The 25,021-nt window shown below is 44.2% G+C and overlaps 1 protein-coding gene across 2 annotated transcripts in view; it reads right to left on the reverse strand.

The window, feature by feature from the left end:
* LOC105715477 (GON-4-like protein) overlaps positions 1–25,021 on the reverse strand; it is a 34,399-nt gene that overhangs the window by 8,904 nt on the left and 474 nt on the right. For both annotated transcript variants that reach the window (XR_010340416.1, XM_064370703.1), the window contains exons 2-4: positions 19,560–19,670; positions 15,959–16,168; positions 7,404–14,782 (exon numbers count right to left, since the gene is read on the reverse strand). The gene's annotated coding sequence lies outside the window, so the exon portion shown is untranslated. The remainder of the gene's footprint in view (positions 1–7,403; positions 14,783–15,958; positions 16,169–19,559; positions 19,671–25,021) is intronic.

Below are 25,021 nucleotides of genomic sequence, written 5' to 3' on the forward strand. Positions count from 1 at the left end.
GGAGGCAATTTTCTGTTAGCCAGAGACTTCCCTTAGAGGACAGCAGTCCTACTATACCGTGTGGGGTGCACACAGTTAAGTTATTCCCCATGGCTAACCCAGTAGCCTCTGGCACCAGCGAAGCCACTGCTGCAACTGCTTGGAGGCAGGTGGCCATCCTTTAGCCAGCAGGCTAAATTCCTTGCTTAGGTAACCCACTGGCTGTTGTGCTGAGCTGGACCTTGAGCCTTAGTTAAAACTTCCAGGGCCATTTCCTTCCTTTGTGGTATACAGAAGTTAAATGCCCTCCCTATGGGAAGACTGAGGGATGATGCTTTAAGTAAAATTTGCTTTAACTGCTTAAAGCCTTTTGAGTTTTAGGTTCCCAAGTTAGGGAGTGAGTTTTAGCTGCTTGAGTTTCCTTAGTGAGGTGGTAAAAAGGGCAAGCTATTTCACCATACCCAGCTACCCACAGTCTACAAAATCCTTACCTGGTGCTCTAGTACCTTCTGATAATGCCAGACCCAGGAACTCTACTGAAGTTTGAAAGAGCTGAGCTTTAGATTTTGAGACCCTATATTCTCCCTTTCAGCTATGAAATTGAGGAGAGCCTTAGTACCTTCCTGAGACCTCCTTGGTTGGGGCACAGAGAAGAGTGTCTTTACAAACTATAAAGTTTCAACTTGAGTGTGAGAAAAACTAGAAAGATCTTTGGACAGGGCCTGTTTCAGCAACTTGCTTCTGCTATCAGGGGCTGCCTGAGTAATGAACCTTTTCTTTTCTTTTTTTTTTTTTAGATAGCATCTCACTCTGTCACCCAGTCTGGAGTGCAGGGGTGTGATCTTGGCTTACTGCAACCTTTGCCTCTTGGGTTTGAGCGATTCTCCTGCCTCCGCCTCCTGAGTAGCTGGGACTACAAGTGTCCACCACCACACTCAGCTAATTTTTTGTATTTTTTAGTAGAGACAGGGTTTCACCATGTTAGCCAGGATGGTCTTGATCTCCTGACCTTGTTATCTGCCCACCTCGGCCTCCCAAAGTGCTGGGATTACAGGCCTGAGCCACCTTGCCCAGCCAAATCTGTTCTTTATTGAACTGGGAAACAGGGAGGTGTGTTACACTAAAGCTTCTTCCAGCCTTTCCAAAAAGGCTGAGGGATTTTCATTTGGTTTCTGATTCAACAAGGACAGTTTAAAGTAATTAAGAGTTTTGGTTCTGGTTATTTGCAAGCTTTTAATATGCACATCATAAAGGTTTTCTTTTCCACTCATCTATGGGATCACCAGGGCTCCAATTAGGGTTTTCAAGAGGCATAGTTTCTCTTCCTGTTGGAAATGGGGATTCTATCTCTTTTTTACCCTCTTTCTCCTTTTGATTGGGTTTTTCTTTTGACTGGCTATAGGAGACATGCTGTTCATCTCTGAATATCTCTGCTGGCTGTAGGGAGCTGCCTGTTTCTCTGCAACAGTTAGGATTTGGCTTAAAAGTAGCATAGCATCTCTCCATGTAAGATCAAACACTTGAGTTGGATTTTAGAAAGCCTCTATATATCTATCAGGGTCATCGGAGAACTTGCCTAGGTCCCCATTTATTTGTCTAAGGTCCTGCAATGATAAGGGAACTTGAACTCTGGCAGCACCATGTCCATTCCGCATTTCTTGCAAAGGGAATGGCGACGCTGGCAGCTTTTTGGATAGCATAGCTGGAGGGGCTGATTATATGGCTACTGGGGGCCCCGGATACTGGCGGCAGATAGGGCACAGAGTTCCATTTGAGGGTTCCCCAAGGGTTTGCCTCTCTGACTTTGGGGAATTATATTCTGTGGGCCTGCCATATACAGCTGCCAAGAGGGAAGGGTTAATTTTACAACACTCACCAAGTTCTGGGTTGTCTCACAGGGCAAAAAAAGATCTAGTTGTTAGATAGTTTAAAAATTAATGTTTCCCTAAGGAGGCCAGGCCTCCTGACTGTAAGATATCCACACCCTTGTGCAATAGAATATAAGCCATTTTTTCTTGAGAGTCTCATGGTCAAAGGAGTTCCAGTGTTTCAGAATGCACTTGAGGAGAGTGTGGCGTGCAGACGGTTTGTCACCCATCTAGAAAGAGAAGGGAGACGAGGCTTCCCTCAGTCCCTTTCCTGCTTTCGATGTGACCCAGGGTGGAGGGAAAGAGAGAAAGGAGGTCCCCCTTCTCCTCTTTCCTCTGCCTCCTCTGGGTCCCAGCTGTCATTATAGATGCCACCCATGGATGCAAGCATGACCTTCACCCATGCATCCGAAGGAGCTAGTCAGCACTAACGTGGTGCATAAAGCCCTAGCTTTCCACCCTGTCGGTTTCCTAGACCAACTCAGCCCAAAAGGCTCCCGAAGTACCCCAGACTCTCTTTAATGGAGAATGTGTCCTACCTAACACTACCTCTGACTTCCCTTGCTATGGCCCCAGAGAAACATCAGAATCTCAGAGAAGGGGACAGATTGACTTCCAAACATAAAATCCCATTTTGTTTAAATCCCATCCCAATGTTCCTGGATGCAGAACAGGTGCCTCAAAAGAATGTAAGGATTGAATGGCTGTCCTTCCTTTGAGGGGCCAATATTGAGGTTAAAATCTGTCTTGTGGGGATCCCCCACCAGCGTAGAGGCCCCTCCGTGTCTCCGCCATGACAGGGTCTGAGCCCAGACACGTTTCCCTCCACTGGGTGCAGTCGAGTGAGGTGGTTACAGGAGGACGTGGGGAAATGTTGAGCTTACAGAGAGTCACTCTCAGTTCACTGCTCTTAAGGCATGACTGAGGTAATGCCAGCTTATTGTTTTTCTGTTGAAGTCCCTGTTCTGGGCTAGTTCTATGACTCTGTTTACCCACAGTCACAGAAGCATTGAGATCATTCACTGTATCACTAGAAAATTGCTCCCTTCCTGATTTATTGCTTGCCCACCTGTCTTAACGTTATTTTCTGTAACAATGGATAAGAGGATAAGAATCTTTTGTGACCTTTAGGTAAGCTCGCATGTTGCCCCCTCCCTTGGTTACTTTGTACCTCCCTTGGTTACCTTGTAACTTTCTGTTTTTCCCCTGATAATGATTCTGTAAGAAAACTGACGTCAGTCACTGTATGTAAAATCATATATAAACTTCTGTGCACAAAGAATAAATCGCTGATCTGAGCACAGCTCAGTTCAGACATCCGGACCCATCTTCTCTATCTCCCTTTTCTTCCGTGCACTCTCTCTTCCAGGTATTAGGACCCTCTTGTTGGTCAAGAGACCCCCGGCAGACGTGCCGGTCTCACGGCCAACGACATCTGGCACACCAACGTGAGTGACCTGGACACGACAGATCAAAGTGACGCTCAATTCAATTAAGAGTAAAGTGCTGGCTGTTCAGTAAGCGAGTTTTGGTTACTTTTAATCTTGTAAATATAAGCTGTTGATTTTATTGTCAATCTGGAGTAAAACTATGGGAAACATTGAGTCTAAGGAACATAATATGTTTATTCAGTTGTCGCATTCTATGATTAAGTCTCATGGTCATAATGTTAAGCAGAAAAATGTGGAGGAATTTGTGTACATTGTTCGTGAAATTTGCCCTTGGGCTCCTGAAGGTGGTTTTCTTGATGAAGCTGCTTGGCTTGCTATAGGAGAAAAGATTGATCAATTTTGTGCCCACAATGAGTCTTTGCCTCAATCAGCTATTTTGCTTTCTGTTTGGCCAAAACTGCGTGATTGTGTTTGTCCCTGCAAACCTCCTGCTGCTACTGCTCCTCCGTATACTTCCATGCCTGATGTTTCTGTCCCCTTTCCCTCGCCGGTATCCTCTCCCCCTCCTGAGCCTCATACTCTTCCCGATCCTGATATCCCGCCGCTTCCTGATGTTGAATCCCTTTCGGAAGTTCTGATTGGTACCACACAACAGCAACCGCTGCCTCAATGGTCCCCTGGCCCCATAACCTTTACTATGCCACCAGATCTTGCCAAACAGCTTCATGATGTTTTGTCCCTCTGCTCTAGAGCTCTTGCGACGCAACACCCTCCTTCTTGTTTTCCAGTTTCCTCTCGAGCTCCTGTACCTGCTTCCCCTGGATCTTTGGTCCCTGTGTCAGTCTGGTCACTTTCTCATGCCTCTCCTTTGTCTCATGCACTTGTGTCTTTGGACCGAAATTTTCCTGATTCTGATAACCTTTTTCCAGTCTTGTACCCTGTTCTGGAATCTCGTGATGATCAAGGTAATGTCATCCGAAGTTTTGAGCCTATTGCTCCTAAAACCTTACGAGAAATTAAAGAGGCCACTTCCCAATATGGTCCTACAGCTCCTTATACTTTAACTTTGCTTGACAATTTATCCTTTTTTCAATTACCTCCCACTGATTGGCATCGTCTGGCCAGAGCCTGCCTTTCTGGTGGAGACTTCCTCTTATGGAAGGCTTATTATGAGGAGGCTGCTTCTGATCAGGCACGCCGTAATCGTCGTCAAGACTCCCCAGTCACTCTTGACATGCTTTTGGGTCGCGGCGATCATGAGGATATTACTGACCAACTTAACATGCCTAATGACTCTTATTCTCAAATTAACTACTGTGCACTACACGCTTGGCGACTTCTGCCTTCTTCTACTTCTAAGACTGAGCAGGTTTCTCGCATTCGTCAGGGACCTGATGAATCGTATCAGGATTTTGTCTCCCGGCTTATGCAATCTGTTAATCGCCAAATTTCTGATGAGGACACTGCTTCTATGCTTGTTAAACAGTTGGCTTTTGAAAGTGCAAACGCCGCCTGTCAGGCTGCTATTAGACCTTGGCGCCACAAGGTGGATCTCCAAGGTTACATTCGCCTGTGTGCTGATATTGGACCCGCTTACCAACAGGGTCTGGCCATGGCTGCAGCTCAGGCCGGTATGACTGTTGCTGCTTTTCTTAAACAAAAATCTAATCAGACCAAACCTAATCCGAAATGTTTCCGCTGTGGTGGTCTCGGACATTTTGCTAAGTCCTGTAAAGCACCTGTCCAGTCCTCTCTGCCTCTTTTGTCATTGCCGGCTCCTCCAACGCCTGCAAAGCCATCTCCCCGGCAACCAGGTGAATGCCCACGTTGCCACCATGGTAATCATTGGGCTAATGAGTGTCATTCTAAACGTGATGCTCAGGGTAACCCACTGCAACCACGTTCGGGAAACTCCCAGAGGGGACTGCCCCGGCCCCCTCAACAACTCGGGCAATCTCCCATTCCCCAAAATCCGTTTCTCAACTCTTCCCAGCAACCCCAAATGGTGCGGGACTTGACCTCTGTCCCTCCGCCACTCAAATATTAACTCCTGATATGGGACCACAGGCTATCTTCACTGGTGTTTTTGGCCCTTTACCTTCTAATCATGTTGGTCTTGTCTTAGGACGCAGCAGTTGCTCCTTAAAAGGTCTTCATGTTCTCCCTGGTGTTATTGATTCTGACTATACAGGTGAAATTAAAGTTATGATTTGGTCCCCCACAGGTGTTTATACACTTGCCCCTGATCAACCCTTTGCTCAGTTGTTACTCATACCTGTTAATTTGCAAATTGGCTCGCCACTTGTAAATGACTCCAGAGGAGACCGTGGTTTTGGATCTTCCTCTTATGCTTATTGGATACAATCAATCTCTGCCACTAGGCTTGAATTGTGTCTTACAATTAATGAAAAATCTTTCAAAGGTCTTTTGGATACTGGAGCTGATGTCTCTGTTATCTCTTCTAAATTTTGGCCTTCTTCTTGGCCGGCCACCCCCACCATGACAGCCCTGCAAGGTATAGGAATGAGTAATCATCCCTTGCAATCTGTTGATCTGCTTTCCTGGACAGATCATGAGGGCCATTCTGGCGGGCCATTCTGGCTCCTTTCGCCAGTACATTGTCACTGGAATTCCTCTAAATCTCTGGGGCCGTGATGTCCTGGAGGCTATGGGGGCTCACTTGGTTACTGGTGGTAAGGCTTTGAACATGATGTTGCAGCAAGGTTATCAGCCCTCTAAAGGACTAGGAAAATGTTTACGAGGAATGCCTGAGCCGCTCTCCTTGCCACAAAAAACTGATGGTTCTGGACTAGGTTATTTTTCCAAGGGACCACTGTAATTCCCGATGCTCATGCTGATGCCATCACATGGAAATCTGATGTTCCAGTGTGGGTATAACAGTGGCCCCTGTCCTCTGAAAAGATTTCTGCAGCCTGTGAGTTGGTTCGGGAACAACTTGCTGCCAGACACATTCGTCCTACTAACAGTCCTTGGAATTCTCCTGTTTTTGTCATAAAGAAAAAATCTGGTAAATGGCGTTTATTACAAGATCTTAGAAAGGTTAATGAAACTATGGAAATTATGGGACACTTACAACCTGGTTTGCCTTCCCCTGTTGTTGTTCCTCAACACTGGCATTTGATAGTCATTGATTTAAAGGACTGCTTTTTTACTATTCCCTTGTCGCCTGCTGATTGCAAACGGTTTGCTTTTAGTATTCCATCAACCAATTTTGAACGCCCTTACGACTGATATGAGTGGGTCGTTCTTCCACAAGGCATGGCAAACAGTCCTACATTATGCCAGTCTTATGTTGCTAAAGCCATTTTCCCTGTTCGCCAGGATTTCCCTGATGTACTCCTTTTACATTACATGGATGACCTATTATTGGCAGCTCCCACACAGCTTCTGTTGTCTAAAGCATTTTTCTCTTTACAGCAGTGCCTTGATGCTGCACATCTCATCATTGCTCCTGATAAAATTCAAACTGCCACACCTTATCATTATCTTGGTGGCTTAATAGAACACAACCATGTGTCTTTTAAAAATCCTATTTTGTCCACGGCTAATCTTAAAACCTTGAATGATTTCCAAAAATTCCTGGGCGATATCAATTGGATTCGTCCTAGTTTAAAATTAACTACTGGTCAACTAAAGCCTTTATTTGATATCCTGAAAGGCTCTTCTAACCCAACCTCTCCTAGGTCTTTGTCTCCTCAAGCCTCAGAAGCTTTACAGTTGGTTCATCACGCTCTATCACAACAAAAGCTGTCTAGAATTAAGCATAACATTGCATGGTTTTACTGTGTGCTACGCACTGCCTATACTCCTACTGGTGTTTTCTGGCAACAAGGAGTTTTGGAATGGATACATCTTCCTGCCACCTGATCTAAAGTTATTTCCCCTTATTATGATCTTGTGACTATTTTAATTACCAAGGGCAGACAGCGTGCTCTTACTCTGTTTGGATTTGAACCACCTATTATTATTGTTCCCTATTCTGCTGCACAGCAGCAGTGGCTTCGGCAATTTTGTGATTCTTGGCAATTAGCATTTGCAGGCTATCCCGGTCAGATTTCCTGTCATTATCCAGCTGACAAGATTTTACATTTTTATTCACAATGCTCTCTCATTTTCCCTCAAAATTGTGTAAAAACTCCTTTACCTTCCGCAGCATTGCTTTCACCGATGGCTCATCCACGGGTCTCACTGCTGGCACCATTAACCAACAACCCTTTTCTTTTCAGACCGAGGAAACCTCTGCCCAATGAGTGGAGTTGCTTGCTGTTCAGCACGTCCTTACTAATTGTGATGTAACTTTAAATTTATATTCTGACAGTCAATATGTAGTTAATTTAGTTCAACACCTTGAAACTGCTCCCCTTTCTCTTTCAGACTCCTCCTCCATAATCCGTCTTCTTCTTCCTTTACAGCAAGTTATTCGTCACCATATTTCCCCATTTTTTATTGGACATATCAGAGCTCATTCTTTCCTTCCAGGACCTCTGGCTGAAGGAAACGCCTTTGCTGACCAACTCACTCAACAAGTTTTTCCTGTTTTAACATCGGTTCAGCAAGCACAGGCCTCTCATGCACTCCATCATCAAAATGCTCATAGTCTCAGGCTACAGTTTAAGATTACCAGAGAGCAAGCTCGACACATAGTTAAATCTTGTGCGGCTTGTGCTCCACACTTGCCTGTTACTCATCATTTAGGAATTAACCCTCGAGGTCTGCTGCCTGCTCATATTTTTCAAATGGATGTTACTCATTTTTCTCCCTTTGGTAAATTGCAATATGTTCATGTTACCATTGACACTTATTCCCATTTTGCTGTTGCTTCTGCACCTACAGGTGAAGCTGTTCGAGATGTTGTTGCTCATTGCTTACGAGTTTTTTCTATTTTAGGTATTCCAAAAGTCTTAAAGACAGATAATGGACCAGCTTATGTCAGCAAAGCTTTTGCTTCCTTTTGTTCTCAATTTCAGATCTCTCACCCAACAGGCATTCCTTACAATCCTCAGGGACAAGGAATCGTGGAACGTTTCCACTCTGTTTTAAAAATTCTTTTACAGAAATTACAACATGACCCTTCTTTTGCCCTTCTGCTTAAGTCTCCTCACAACTGGTTGAACCATGCCCTGTATGTTCTCAACTTTTTGACTTTAGATGCTGAAGGCCATTCATCAGCTGATCGCTTTTGGCATCCACAAAACAAACCTACTCCTGCGGTTTTGTGGAAACACTCTCTAACCAGTGGCATGGGCCTGATCCCGTCCTCATATGGGGACGAGGACATGTTTGTGTTTTCCCCAGGTCCGCTGAGTCTCCTGTCTGGGTGCCTGAACGTCTTGTCAAGCATGCCCCCTTGCAACTCTCCGCGGAAGCTCATCTCCCGCTTTCGCCGTCTTCATGTGACGACGCCTCAAAATAACTCCAGCGTCCTTCGCAGACAACGCTGTAGACGCTGTAGACGTCGCCCCGACTCTCCAACACCTCGTCGTTCGGTGTCCCTTCCCACCTGGAATCAAATACGCCATCTCAGCACTGAAGCTTCCCGCCTCATTCGTGAACATGGACAGTCTCGTACTCCTTCTAATTATTTTTTGGCTATGTTGGCTATTCTATCATGTCAAATCAATTCTCAAGCTCAGGCTCAACCGTTGCCTGATTCTCAGGTTCTTTGGGCCTATGTCCCCGATCCCCCAGTTCTTCGCCCGGTTACTTGGAATGATCCTTCTTTCTCTGTCTACCTCAATGACACCTCTGTTTTTGGACTTCCCTCTTCTACTCATATTACTCCTCAATCTGCTCCCTACTCTTAGGTAGCTCAAGCTGCCAGTCCTCCCATGTGTTTTCATGCCCCTCCTTCTTTGGGTCTTCTTTCATCCCCTTCTTTACCTGTTACCCCTTTCAAAACCTCTCCTTATTGCTTTGACTTGGCTTTCAAACAACTTTCTACCTATGAAGGTCCTTCCGATTTACTTCCTGGTGAATCCTATTTCACTCGGGATTGGTCTTTGATTTATTATGGCATTAAGGAATCATGGAATCTTACTTCTCCTAATTTCCCTGATAAGGATAGACCCCGTTGCAGACCTACTAATTACTCTTTTGATCCTTCTCCTCCCTGGCGTACTTTTTTACTAAACGCTCTGCTTTACGGTATACTCTGCCTTCTGGTTTTACTTTATATGACTGGTCTATTCCCCTTCCCCTTAGTAACTCTGCTACTCATTACCATGTCCCCGGTGGTTGGAGCACTCCCCTTGTCTCCACTCCCTCTGGTCGACTATTCCCTTCCCTTTGGCGACTTTTTCCTGCCTTGGTGCCTACTTATCGCAAAGTTGGCTCTTGTAGTCCTGTATATGCCTATTCATCCCCTTCTTATCAACATCACTATGTTAAAGCTTGTGTTGCTGCTCCTTATGCGCTTCTTTATGGTTCTATCGATATTACTTTTACCTCTGAACAATATTCTATTTCTTGTTCCTCCTGTACTCTTACCAATTGTTTGGATTTCTCAGTTTTTCCTACGCCCACTATTCTTGTTGTTCATCAACCTCCTTATGTTATGCTCCCTGTTAATATTTCTGGTCCCTGGTATGAAGAATGCAGTCTTCAAATACTCCACCAGATGCGGGACCTCCTTCTTCGCCCTAAACGCTTCATTGGTTTACTTGTTACTGGTATTCTGGCTATTGTCTCTATTGTTGCCACTGCTGCCACAGCAGCTGTTGGTCTTGCTCATAGTGTTCATACTGCTACTTATGTTAATCACCTTGCTCAAAATATCTCTGTTTCTATGGGTACTCAAATGGATATTGATAAAAAACTGGAAGTTAAACTTAATGCTTTAGAACAAACTGTTACTTTATTGGGTGACAAAGTGTACAACATTCAATCCCATTTACTATTACGTTATCATGTTGATTTTAAGTATATCTGTGTATATACTTAATACCCCTTACAATGATACTCAATGGAAATGGCCTTTAGTTAAGGCTCACTTACAAGGTATCTGGAGTCATAATAACTTGTCCCTTGATATTCTCAGGCTCCAACAACAAATTCATGCTATTGACTTCTCACGCCAGGATCTTCCACGGGATGATAGTGTTGCCCGTGACATTGTTAACACTTCGTTTTCCTGGACACGTGGTTTTCACCTGCCATCCTTCTCAACCATCTTGGCTGTTGGAGGCTGTGTCCTTCTACTTCTCATTTTTCTGCCCTTCCTGTTCCGCCTTGTGTTCTCCTCCATCCAGAAATTGCAGTTCAAACTATTTGAACTCAATTTAAAAAATAAAAATGGAGGAAATGTGGGGATCCCCCACCAGCGTAGAGGCCCCTCCGTGTCTCCGCCATGACGGGGTCTGAGCCCAGACACGTTTCCCTCCACTGGGTGCAGTCGAGTGAGGTGGTTACAGGAGGACGTGGGGAAATGTTGAGCTTACAGAGAGTCACTCTCAGTTCACTGCTCTTAAGGCATGACTGAGGTAATGCCAGCTTATTGTTTTTCTGTTGAAGTCCCTGTTCTGGGCTAGTTCTATGACTCTGTTTATCCACAGTCACAGAAGCATTGAGATCATTCACTGTATTACTAGAAAATTGCTCCCTTCCTGATTTATTGCTTGCCCACCTGTCTTAACGTTATTTTCTGTAACAATGGATAAGAGGATAAGAATCTTTTGTGACCTCTAGGTAAGCTCGCATGTTGCCCCCTCCCTTGGTTACTTTGTACCTCCCTTGGTTACCTTGTAACTTTCTGTTTTTCCCCTGATAATGATTCTGTAAGAAAACTGATGTCAGTCACTGTATGTAAAATCATATATAAACTTCTGTGCACAAAGAATAAATCGCTGATCTGAGCATAGCTCAATTCAGACCTCTGGACCCATCTTCTCTATCTCCCTTTTCTTCCGTGCACTCTCTCTTCCAGGTATTAGGACCCTCTTGCTGGTCAAGAGACCCCCGGCAGACGTGCCGGTCTCACAGCCAACGACACTGTCTTGCCAGGATGGCTTCCTCCCAGGCACTGGGAGTGGAATTTTCCTGTCTACAAATAGGGCATGGGGCCTGATTACTGATAATGGGACATAACTGAGGAACTATAAGTTTTGTACAGTTAACAAGGCTCCCCACCAAAAAAAAGAAAAAAAGCCCATTCCACTATGTGGTGCTGTAGGATTAGAAATGCTAGGTAAAAACTGGCTCCAAATTCTCAGAAAAAAGAAAGAGAGGTTTGGGGTTTGATAGGCCATTCCCACAGTATGCCTCCTAGCAGAAGAAAAATAACTTGTCTCATAGAAAGGCGGTCTAGTCCTCCTGGACAGTGCTGATTTCTCACATGGGCAAAGAAACAGCCTAATGAAGTGGGAGATAGTTGTTTGTGGAGAAATAACCCCTGTCCAACCCCACTCAGTGTTGTCATTGAGAGATAAATAGGTCTTCAGATCCAGGTCTTGGAATCCCCTCATTTCAACAAAACCACGGAGATAATTCATTGAATTAGAGTCCTAATTACTAAGTCACCGACTGACTTTATTATATTCCAGCAAGATTATATGCCTAGGCTGTAGAAACACCCGCAACATCGCATACAAAGAAGGGATAGGATGGCCGGGCATGGTGCCTCACACTTGTAATCCTAGCACTTTGGGAGGCTAAGGTGGATGGATCACCTGAGGTCAGGATTTCTAGACCAGCCTGGCCAATATGCTGAAGCCCTATCTCTACTACAAATACAAAATTAACTGGGCATGGTGGCGCATGCCTGTAACCCTCACTACTCAGGAGGCTAGGGCAAGAGAATCACCTGAACTCAGGGGGCGGAGGTTGCAGTGAGCCAAGATCATGTATTTTTAGTAGAGATGGGGTTTCACCATAGTCTCAAACTGCTGGCTTCAAGTGATCGCCTGCCTCGGCCTCCCAAAATGCTGGGATTATAGGCATAAGCCACTGTGCTTGACCTTTACCAAGTGTTTTGAGGTCTTGGAAAGGAGGGGTGAGGGCCCAGGGAAGGTAGCTGAGGAATGCAGGAGAGAGAGGGGAAGGGCAGACAGGAGAAAGGAGAAAAGGAGGGAGGGGGAGAAAGGGTGTGTGAGGGCCAGGATTCACCCTGACAGTTCAGTGACTGCTTCCTGCCACCCAGGTTCCCACCGTGGCACCTTTCTGCAGGTGGTTTCCGTCTCTTATTGATGGCCTGAGAACTTGGCTCTATGGAAAGGCCTCACCCTATTTGTCTGGCATGAGTCCTGGCAAAGTTTGTTTTCATCATTTGGGGGATGGGATGGGGATGCATAGGTTTGCAAGTGACTAGGACCCAAGTCAGGACCTTGTGGAACCCCTCAGAGTTAAGTGACAAGTAGCCTCCTTCACCCGACTCCCTCTGCAGGACAGTTGCTTGTAGGACGAGGCCTGGAGAAGGCCAGGGCACCCAAAGCCACAAAAATGCCCAGGGATTGAGTTCCAGCTGGAGATGCCTTGGCTCATCTGACTGTGCCCTTCCAGGGCACACAGGGCAGGGACTCTGGGGGTCTGGCCAGGAGACTGAGCAAGAGAACCAGGGAAGTTATGCCGCAGGCTTCTGCACAGCAAGGCAGACATTCCTCTTGGAGCCCCCACCCCAAGTCAGGTCCTCCACCTCCTGTTCCTAAGGACCCTTCATTGCAGCTATTCTTTTACTAGAACCACAAGGTGATAGTACACAGATCTGAGTGCCTTCATCTGGCCAACCATCTTCAGCTGCCAATGCCCAAGGCAGCCTCCCTGCCTACCAAGACCTGAACTCAGGCCCTTACCTTAAGGAGAAGATGTCCTGTTCTTTCTTTCCCACCAGAACTGCCTGGCCCAGAACCCATCTCTGTCTGGTTACCGGGACAGTCCCCTCACCAGTCTCCCATGTTGGGGAGTGCAGATTCTCCTAAGATCCCTGCCCCTGTGAGCCCCCAACAGTCTCATGTGGCTCCAGCTCACACAGGAATATCCGTGGCCCATATTTCCAAAAACTCTTTCCCTCCCACTCTGAATCCATCCTCTACTGCATGTTCCCCTCACAGAACCACAGAACAGACACTGTTTTCTTCAAAACAGATCAAAGCCTGATGGAAATGCTGGAGGCAACAGCGCTGATAGGAGCTCATGTGTATTGAACAATTACTATGCGACAGGCATTGGGCTCCACGCTTTTCCTGCACAGCTCATTTAAACATTGGACAACCTAAGTATTCTGGTTTAGTGCATTTGACATATAGAAATGGAGGCACAGAAAAATTAATGTGTTTCACTTCAAACCCTGGCAGATCAGGTTTCTCCCCCAGAGCCTGTGGCTTCACCAGAGGTGTGATTCAGGTTCTGTCATTCTCCATTTTGGAATTTCCAGTGTTCCAAATATGAGCAGCTGCGAAAACAAACAAACTCAAAACCCTAAAAACCAGGAGAAGTAAGGGAAGATGTTTGTTGGGTGTGGATTAAAAATGGACTTTTTTGCCCCAAGCAACAAAGAGGCATCTTGCAAAATAGACAAGAGACAAGAAGAAGAGATGTTTTAAGATATATTTGCGGCAGGGCGTGGTGGCTCATGCCTGTAGTCCAAGCACTTTGGAGGCCAAGGCGGGCAGATCACCTGAGGTCAGGAGTTCACGACCAGCCTGACCAACATGGCGAAACCCCGTCTTTAAAAAAAAAAAAAAAAAGTAGGTATTATTATAGTACCCTATGAACAGATGACAAAACTGAGTAACAAACAAGCAACTGGGATGGAGCCAGGAGACTGGCCCAGGGCTCCTACTCTACGCACTGCTGCATCCACAAAGTCTTGAGTGCCATCGTTCTTCCTCTTTACCAACGAGAGCCTGTGCACAGAAAGCAGGACGTCCCTCTCACCAGGGTAATCCCTGCTCTTGATGACGCCACTTACAGATACCACAGGTTATATAAGGAGCAGAGTCCTCTTTATGCTCCCCACAGCGGGTACTGTGTACTGTCACCGCATTTCCCCCAGGACCCCCAGAACAGAGCTTTCCCTACTGGGCCTCAGCACAAACCTGAACTGAATGGCAGTTCATGAGCTTCAGACATTTAGAACAACAGACTAGATGCTACTTGTCTGCAGGATCTTATGTGGTACAGAGAGGATTCCTGTAAACATGATTTAGCCTCTTGCTGAGAAAAACAGGTGGTTCTACGCCTGTGTCAGGAATCAATAGCTGAGACTTTACCCTCAGTCCCACACCCGCCTTACTGCAGACGTGGAAACGTTGCTAAACACTTTGACCTCTCTCGTCCATATTTAACAAAAGGTTAAAATAGCCATTTATATTTTCCTAGAAGTATGGGAAAAATGAAATTAATTCTGATGAAGATAGTGTATAGTTTCTCAGAGAAAACACAGAACGTTGTTCAGCACTTCCGTGATGGTCAACCTATAGAACTTACCTTCCGCCTTCAGCCGGCAGCCCAGGTAGTGGGCCACTTGATTCATAAGAAGTTTATTTTTGCTGTCTCTGTATTTCTGTTCCTCTTCGTGGTCTTTTCGATCTTCTGTAAACAAATTCAGAAGAGCAGGTCACATTAAGCAAATTGCACTTCGCACAGGACTAAATCAGTGTCCCGTCATAGCACAAGGACATAAAATATTCTCAGTTTAAGAATGTGATATTCTGACAAGAATGTTCTATCGGTCCCTAGATTAAGTCACCCTAGAAGTAGATGAGCCTGCTTTTCAGATCCATGGGACAAAATCTCCCTCATCTGGTACATATTAATCATGTATCTTCTGACCTAAGTCAGTGCAAACAATTAAAACTTTTTCCCCAAAATCTTCAAAAATTGGCCTCACTACTTTCCAGAAGCGTTGCTACAATACCAATTTATCTGATCATCTATCATGGTCAATGAATGGTTAGAGAAATTTATATAGGAGACTGGACCGATGAATGAATTCTAACAACCTTTACTTAAAAAAGAATCTGTGGAGCCGGCATGGTGACTCACGCCTGGAATCAGCATTTACGAGGCCCAAGCAGGCAGATCACTTGACCTCAGGAGTTCAAGACCAGCCTGGCCAACATGGTGAAACCCCGCCTCTACTAAAAATACAAAACGTAGCCAAGTGTGGTGGTGCCCACCAGGGATCCCAGCTAATTAGGAGCCTGAGGCACCAGTACCAGGGTACTCCCTGCTCTTGATGGTGCCACTTACAGAGACCACAGGTTCTATTAGGAGCAGGGTCCCCTTCAAGCTCCTCACAGCGGGTACTGTATGCTATCACTGTGTTTCCCCCAGTGTCCCCAGAACACAGCTTTGCCTACTGGGCCTCAGCAGAAACCGGAACCAAATGGAAGTTCAGTAGCCTCAGATATTTAGACCAACAGACTAGATGCTACTTGTCCACAGGATCTTATACGGTACAGAGAGGATTCCTGTAAACACGATTTAGCCTCTTGCTGAGAAAAACAGGTGGTTCTGTGCCTGTGTCAGGAATCAATAGCTGGGATTGTAACGCCAGTCCCACACCCACCTTACTGCAGACGTGGAAAAGTTGCTAAATACTTTGGCCTCTGTCTTCCATCTTTAACAAAATTTGAAAATATCCATTTCCATTTTCTACAAGTATGGGAAAGATCAAATTAATTTTCATGAAGAGAGCAGTTAGTTTCTCAAGACAAGACAGGACATCATTCATCTCTTTCGTGGTGGTCAACCTATAGAACTTACTGTATGTCTTCACCTGGTAGTTCCAGAAGTAGGCCACCTGACTCATAAGAAGTCTATTTTTGCTGTCTCTGAAATTCAGTTTGGTCTCTTCCTGATGGGAGTAGGAATTCTCAATGGTGTCTGAAAAGTTCCCCTCTGTGGTTTTCATGGAACACATCCTGCCAGATGCCACCATGCTGATGTTTGGGGCACCACAGGTAGAGCCAGGGACTGGGGAGAAGAAATCCAAACACATGATGGGTTACAAACTGGAAATCAAATAGGTTTAATCAGGACTGAAGGATGCCAATAACTCAAATTTTTACTGTTGAGAAAAATTTGATCCCTCCTCACAGCACTTTAGGCTCCTTAACCGCAAAAACAAGGTTCGAAATGCTTGAGCTGAGAGCTGAAGGCGCTGCCTGTAGCTCAGACTCTGACAAGTGTGGGAGATAGTGGCCAGTGTCCCAGGCAACGGTCTGCAGTTGCAATAACAGAATTGTGGTGTCATGGAATCTTAGGAGCCCTTCATTCCAACTGCCCAGGGTTTCCTAAAACACAGGCTTCCTGGTCTCACCTGAGGTCACAACCGATGGGGACTGTTCCTCTATCAGTCACTCTCAGTATTTGTGTACTCTTGTGATAATGCCACAGTCCCAGCTCATTCCCAATACATCTAAGTATGTGCCTCATTTTTCATCTCTTGCATGTATAAAATCATCAAGGCAGAAACAGTTTCCCAACACGTGATATTTTCTTAATGGTAGTCATGAAGTCAGTCACCCCACCTTCTTATATGGTGAAACAGAATTTAAGGCTTTTCCACAAGTTTAAGATATCAACCTATTACACTGCCATGATATCCTCTAAGTCTTCTGCAGTTTTTTTCTGTATCCACTAGAAAGTGAATGAGTAATTCATTTCTTAAAAATGTTTTCTTTCCTGGCTCAATGTTCTTCCTGCTGCATCCCATGGTTATGCTGATTTATACTTTCTTACTGGCAGATGCCGTAAGAATTTCAGACTAGCCTGGCCAACAGGGCAAAATCCCATCTCTACTGAAAATACAAAAAAAAAAAAAAAAAAAAAAAAAAAATAGCTGAATGCAATGGTGCATGCTTGCAATCCCAGCTACTTGAGAGGCTGAGGCAGGAGAATCACTTGAACCCAGGAAACAGAAGTTGCAGTAAGCCAAGATCGCACCACTGCACTCCAGCATGGGTGACAGACCAAGACTCACTCTCAAATAAATAGAATCTGTACTTAACGGACATCCTCAGAAGTCTGCTTCACACTTGGTGTAGATGATTTAAATGAGATTTTAAACTTTTGATCAGATTAGAGCTACATAACATTTTTCACTTTGAACTAATGCATTAATGACATGAAACTTGGAAATCTTAGGTGAGGGGGTGAATGTATTTTGCATCTGTGAGGAACGTGAATGTCTGGGGACTCCAGAGGTTGAACTGTGATAGGTGGAATTTCTGAAATGGTCTCCAAACATGCTGTGCCCTTATCTCAGGAACCTGTTAGGCTGATGAGACACTCCTGTGATTACGCTGTAACATGGCAGTCATGTGACTTTAATCTCGGGAAGCTGTTAGGCTGATGAGACACTCCTGTGATTACGTTGTTACGTGGCGGTCATGTGACTTTAATCTCGGGAACCTGTTAGGCTGATGAGACACTCCTGTGATTACGTTGTTACGTGGCGGTCATGTGACTTTAATCTCGGGAACCTGTTAGGCTGATGAGACACTCCTGTGATTACGTTGTTACGTGGCGGTCATGTGACTTTAATCTCGGGAACCTGTTAGGCTGATGAGACACTCCTGTGATTACGTTGTTACGTGGCGGTCATGTGACTTTAATCTCGGGAACCTGTTAGGCTGATGAGACACTCCTGTGATTACGTTGTTACGTGGCGGTCATGTGACTTTAATCTCGGGAACCTGTTAGGCTGATGAGACACTCCTGTGATTACGTTGTTACGTGGCGGTCATGTGACTTTAATCTCGGGAACCTGTTAGGCTGATGAGACACTCCTGTGATTACGTTGTTACGTGGCGGTCATGTGACTTTAATCTCGGGAACCTGTTAGGCTGATGAGACACTCCTGTGATTACGTTGTTACGTGGCGGTCATGTGACTTTAATCTCGGGAACCTGTTAGGCTGATGAGACACTCCTGTGATTACGTTGTTACGTGGCGGTCATGTGACTTTAATCTCGGGAAGCTGTTAGGCTGATGAGACACTCCTGTGATTACGTTGTTACGTGGCGGTCATGTGACTTTAATCTAGGGAACCTGTTAGGCTGATGAGACACTCCTGTGATTACGTTGTTACGTGGCGGTCATGTGACTTTAATCTCGGGAACCTGTTAGGCTGATGAGACACTCCTGTGATTAAGTTGTTACGTGGCGGTCATGTGACTTTAATCTCGGGAACCTGTTAGGCTGATGAGACATTCCTGTGATTACGTTGTTACGTGGCGGTCATGTGACTTTAAAGACTGATATGGCTTGGCTCTGTGTCCCCACCCAAATCTCATGTGAATTATAATCCTGAGCGCTAGAGGTGGGGCCTGGCTGGAGGTTACTGGATCATGGGGATGGTTTCTAATGGCTCAGCACCATCCCCCAAGTGCTGTTGCATGATACAGTTTCCATGAGATCTAGTTGTTTAAAAGTATGTAGCACTTCCCCCTTTTTTTTCTCTCTCTCTCTCCTGCTGGCCATGTGAAGACCATGCCTGCTTCCACTTCCACCATGATTGTAAGTTTCCTGAAAATTATGAAAAACTCCCCAGAAGCGGAAGCCTGAGCAGTCCACAGAACCATGATCTGATTAAACCTCTTTCTTTATAAATCACCCAGTCTCAGGTCATTAATTATAACATTGCAAGAACAGACTAATACAAAGGCTGAGCTTTCCTGAGTGGGCCGGATCTAATCACATCACTCCCTAAGTGTCGGAGATTTCTCTAGTGTGTAGAAGAAGACAAAGTCAGAGAGAGGATGGGAGCTGGAGAAGAATTCCATGGGCTGTTGTTGGTTGGAAGATGGGGAAAGTGAGAAAGAATGCAGGTGGTCTCTGGAGTCGGGGTGTCTCCTGGCTGAGAGCCAGGAGGACTGAAAAAGGGATCTCAGTCCTCCATCCACAGGAAGATGAATTCTGCCAATACATCTGTAGTGAACTTGGAAGAGTAGCCTGAGCTCTAGATGAAAAACACAGGCAGCCCATAACTGGATTTCAGCCTCCTAAGACCCTGATCAGAGAACCCAATCATTCCTGATTTCTGTGGTTTCAAACCACTAATTTGTTATAATGCATTAATAGGTAGCAACAGAAAACTAGTTACAGGTGCCTATCTGTACTCTTTGTATTTTCACATACATGTATGCTAATCCCTATAAGCACAAAAAAGAAAAAAAAGCAGGCTGGGCATGGTGGCTCATGCCTGTAATCCAAGCACTTTGGAGGCCAAGGCGGGCAGACCTGAGGTAGGTAGTTCAAGAACAGCCTGACCAACATGGTGAAACCCTGTCTTAAAAAAAAATAAAAAAGAAAAAGAAAAAAGAAAAAAAAGCAAAGAATTACAGTAAAATGTTATACTTACCTTTGTGGGAGCACTGCAAGGGCTGTTCCAGAGCCCTTGCAACTTGAAGAAGATAATGAAGGGCATTTCAGGCAGGTGAGAAGTGTCTCCTCAATGTTACTAACCCAATTTCTGAAAGAAAAAAGATGGCAAAATACTTAACTCCCAGCCATGTGTGGTGGCTCATGCATGTAATCCCAGCACTTTGGGAGGCTAAAGTGAGTAGATCACCTGAGGTTGGGAGTTTGAGACCAGCCTGACCAACATGGAGAAACTCTGTCTCTACTAAAAATAGAAAAATTAGCCGAGCATGGTGGTGCATGCCTGTCATCCCAGCAACTCGAAAGGCTGAGGCACAAGAATCACTTGAACTCTAGAGGTAGAAGTTGCAGTGAGCTGAGATTGCACCATAGCACTCCAGCATGGTGGCTCACGCCTGTAATCCCAACACTTTGGGAGGTCAAGGAGGCAGATCACCTGAGGTCAGGAGTTCAAGACCAGCCTTAGCAACATGAAGAAACCCTGTCTCTACTAAAAATACAAAATAAGCTTGGCATGGTGGTGCATGCCTGTAATCCCAGCTACTTGGGAGCCTGAGGCAGGAGAACTGCTTGAACCTGGTAGGCAGATGTTGCAGAAAGCCAAGATCATGTCATTGCATTCCAGCCTGCATAACAAGAGCGAAACTCCGGCTCAAAAAAAAAAGCTTAACTCCGCATAACATTTTCTGCAAATTCATCATCTACATTTCTAATAGAAGATTTTTTTTTAGCTCTTTCACTTGTGCTCACCAGACAACGTTTGATAGCAACTATCTGTCACCAGCATAGATGAACCAATTCAAGAAGAGCAATAAACAGGACTACTACTAAGTTCCCCCACAGAAAGTCCTTAGAATAAAGTATCTCCTCTAGTTGCCACAAGAGTAAGACAATGGTCCATTATATAAAATTCCAATCTAATAAAAGCTTAAATGTAATGTTGTCTGTTTTCCAAATTTTTATTTTGTTCAGGCTCTGTCATGGTGACCAGGGATTGGAAAATGACTGCAAAGAGGCTCTGGGGAATCTGAGGAGGGAAGAAACGTATTCTAAGAGGGGACTGAGGTGATGGCTGCAAATTCTATATATCTACTTAAATTATTAAATTCTACATTTACGATTCATGACTTTTATTACAAGTAACTTGTTAAATGAAATTTCTGGTTTAGGCCGGGCACAGTGGCTCACGCCTGTAATCCTAGCACTCTGGGAGGCTGAGGTGGGCAGATCACTTGAGGTTGAGAGTTCAAGACCAGCCTAACCAACATGGTGAAACCCCGTCTTTAAAATAAAATAAAATAAAATAAAAAATAAAAAAATAAATTTCTGGTTTCTACTCCAACTTGTAAGGAGCTAGGAAGTCACCACTTGTCCTCACAACAAGAAAAAAGCTGAACAAACTGAAAATTATCAACCCTTATTAGAGGGACTAGAGGAGAGGTCACAGGGCAAATTGCCATGCTGAAAACAGGGAAGACAGGCAAATACAGGGAACAGAAGCTGCTGAAGCCAGCAACTGGGAGGAGCACTTAAATGCTACTGACAGATCACTAGAAGCTGAGGGTGGCCTGGCTTGAGCATTAAAAACTCGTTGGGGCCCAGATTTAGTGGGGATCTCACCCTTTTCTAAGTTTTACTGCCAGGAGCCCAACCAGGTTCTCATTGTAAAGATCAGAAAAATCCCCAGAGAATGACACTGCCGACTTCAGTACTAATTATAAAGCTACAGTAACCAAACAGGGTGGAAATTGGTGAAGAAAGAAAAAACAAATAGTCACTAGAAAAGAATACAGAGCTCAGAAATAGACCTACATAAATACTCAACTGATCTTTGAGAAAGGCACAAAGGCAATGTAACAGGGAAAGGATAGTCTTTTCAATAAATGATGCTAGAATGACTAGGCAACCACATGTGAAAAATAAATAAATCTAGGCACCGATTTTACACCTTTCACAAAATGGATCTTACGCCTGAATGTAAGGCGAAAAACTGTAAGACTCCTGGATGATAACATAGGGGAAAATCTGGGTGACTTTGGGTTTGGTGATGACTTCTCAGAATCTCATCTACTGGCGGGACTCTGGGGCTTTTGTTACTGCAGCATAAACTAGCAAAGCTCAGTGAGACAGCAGATAGAATATACATATATAAATAGACCAGAGAGACCAGTAGATGAGATTCCAAAGATAGTTCAATCAGCATTAACTAACTACACCCACACTCTCTTAATTTCCTAACAGAAAGAATGGAATTCTTGTTCACTGAGATCTGCCTCAAATAGTACTTTGTGAAAAGTAAGCACTTTCTCTGGCTACTCAAGTAATTAGTCAAGACTCTTTTTTCCCACCCCTCAGGTTGGAGTGTGGTGGTGCCATCATGGCTCACTGTAACCTCTAACTCAAGGCTCAAGGAATCCTCCTGCCTCAGCCTCCAGAGTAGCTGAGACTACAAGTGAGCACCACCATGTTCGGCTAATTTTTTATTTTCAGAGACAGGGTCTTATCACGTTGCCCAGGCTGGCCAGGACGGTTGACTGCATATGACAGAAACCAACCAACTCTAGTTCTACACATAAAAGGGTTTATTTTCATTGACATTTTCTTTCATGGCAGGTTGACTGTGGCTCTGCGCTATACAAGCTATTTTATTTGTTAGATGGTGAAAGCTGTGATACGCACAGAATTGTTGAATGTGGTATCAGTATGTTCATTCATTCATTTAACAAATATTTAATCAATATCTGTTTCATACCAGGCAAGGTCAAGTATTTAGAATACAGTAATGAATAAGAGACAAGTTATCTAATTTCCAAGAGCTTATATTGAAAAGGACATTAAACACATACAAAATAATTGTAACAATAATGAATACTATATTCATAAATAATAGATTTTAGTAAATATTTTAAATTACAAAAATGTAAAAATTATTAAAACTAAAATGGCCAGGTGTGATGGCTCATGTCTGTAATCCCAACGATTTGGGATGCCAAGATGGTAGGATTATTTGAGCCCAGGATTTTGAAACCAGTCTGGGCACCATAGGAAGACCCTGTATACAAAAAATAAAAAATTAGCCAGGCATAGTGGTGCATGCCTGTAGTCCCAGCTACTAAGAAGGCTGAGGTGGGAGGCTGCTTGAACCTGAGAGGTCAAAGCTGCAGTGAGCCATGATCATACCACTGCACCACTGCACTCCAGCCTGGGTGACAGAGCAAGACCCTGTCTCAAGAAAAACAAACAAACAAACAATTTAACAGATGTAGTCCTGAAACTATTATGTTGAATACTACTGTCTGCATCACATCACATCAGCCCTTTAAATGGCTTAACACTTATTTAGGTTTGATCCATAAAGTTTTCCTGGTAATTAAGTATACCTAAGAACAATTAAGTATAAAAGAGTTACTGCCTTGACAGGAAGATTGTACAAATTTTAAAAAGGCAAATAAATAAAAGAGTCAAAACTGCAGCTCTGTGAGGCCCAAATAACATCTAATTCAAGTCACAATGAACATCTAGCCATCATTCTGAACACCATATAATTCACTTAATACATTTTGCTTGAACACCCAACAGATCTGACTTACCAACACCTGTATGTAGCCAAGAAATTGACAATCATTTATAAATTATCACCTATGACTCCATCTGCTTTACCCACTTTTTAAAAAAAATTTTATGTGTTTATTATTTATTATATTTTGTAGAGATAGGATCTCACTATGTTGCCCAGGTTGGTCCAGAAACAGACCCACACTAATTTCATAAATCAAATGACCATAGAGTCATCCAATTTATAAAAAGAAGTGTCACACAGTACAGAAGGAAAAGGATAGTCTTTTCAATACATGGTGCTGGATCAAGCAGTCACATCCATGTAATAAAAAGTGAAACATGGCTGGGTGGGGTGGCTCACACCTGTAATCCCAGCATTCTGGGAGGCTGAAGCAGGTAGACTACTTGAGCCAAAGAGTTTGAGACCAACCTGGGAAAATGCTGAATTCCCATCTCTACAAAAAATACAAAAATTAGCCAGGAATGGTGGCACACGCCTATAGTCTCAGCTATTCAAAAGGCTGAGATGGGAGGATTACTTGAGCCAGGAGGTGAAGGTTGCAGTGAGCTGAGATTATGCCGCTGCACTCCAGCCTGGGCAATAGAGTGAGACCTTGTCTGAAAAAAAAAAAAAATGCATGAACTAAAATAAAATTGCTATAAGGTTAACACAGAAAACTGTGTTCATTTTCTTAGGTTAGGCACTGATTTCTTAAAGAGGACACAAAAAGCAGTAACCATAAAGGAAAAGATTGATAAAGTATAATTTCTTTAAAATTCAGAAACATGCCGGGTGTGGTGGCTCATGCCTGTAATCCCAACACTTTGGGAGGCTGAGGCAGGTGTATCACTTGATCCCAGGAATTCCAGACCAGCCTGTGCAACGCCACAAAACCCCATCTCTACTAAAAATACGAAAAAGAGCTGAGCAAAATGGTGCTCCCCCGAAGGTCCCACCTACTTGGGGGCTGAGGCAGGAGGATCACCTGAGCCGTGGGAGGTGGAGGTTGCACTGAGCTGTGATTGTGCCACTGCATTCCAGCCTGGACAGCAAAGTGAGATCCCGTCTCAAAAAGAAAAAAAAAAATTAGAGACTCTCCATTCACGTAAAAACATCATTAAAAGAATGAAAAGGCAAGCTACAGTTTGGAAAAAGAGAAATGCAATGCATATATATCCTAGAAAGGACACACATCCAGAATAAAGTGTTACAAATCAACAGAAAAGCATATTAATGAAAAAAGGATAAAAAGATTTAACAGGCACGTCACAAAAGAAGACACAAATGGCAATAAAAAATACTCAATCTCAATACCAGGAAAACGTAAAATGAAACCACACTAATATATTATTGTACCTCTACTAGAATGGCAAAATAATTTTTAACTGACAAGCATAAGCAAAGATGTGGGGTAACCAGAATAGTTCCTGCTAAATGGTACAACCACTTTGGGAAAATGTTCAACAATATCTAATACTAAAGTTTTATCATTCATATATCTCTAAAACCAACAATGCCACTCCTGCATATATACCAAGACCCCAGTCTAGTAATGTTCCATTTCTTGGTCTGTGGTAGTTCACTTAGTAAAATTCATTACCTGTAATTTTTTTTTTTTTTTTTGAGACATGCTCTCACTCTGCCATCCAGGCTGGAGTGTACTGGCACGATCACGGATCACTGCAATCTCAACCTCCCAGGCTCTGGTGATCCTCCCACCTCAGCCTCCCCGGTAGCTATGACTACAGGCACACACAACCACACACAGCTAATTTTTGTATTTTTAGTAGAGATGGAGTTTTGCCACGTTGCCCAGGCTGGTCTGGAACTCCTGGGCTCAAATGATCTGCCCACTTTGGCCTCCCAAAGTGCTGGGATTACAG

Source organism: Aotus nancymaae, unplaced genomic scaffold, assembly GCF_030222135.1.
Source record: "Aotus nancymaae isolate 86718 unplaced genomic scaffold, 86718_ANA_hifiasm-v0.15.2.pri h1tg000108l, whole genome shotgun sequence".
Taxonomy (NCBI): domain Eukaryota; kingdom Metazoa; phylum Chordata; class Mammalia; order Primates; family Aotidae; genus Aotus; species Aotus nancymaae.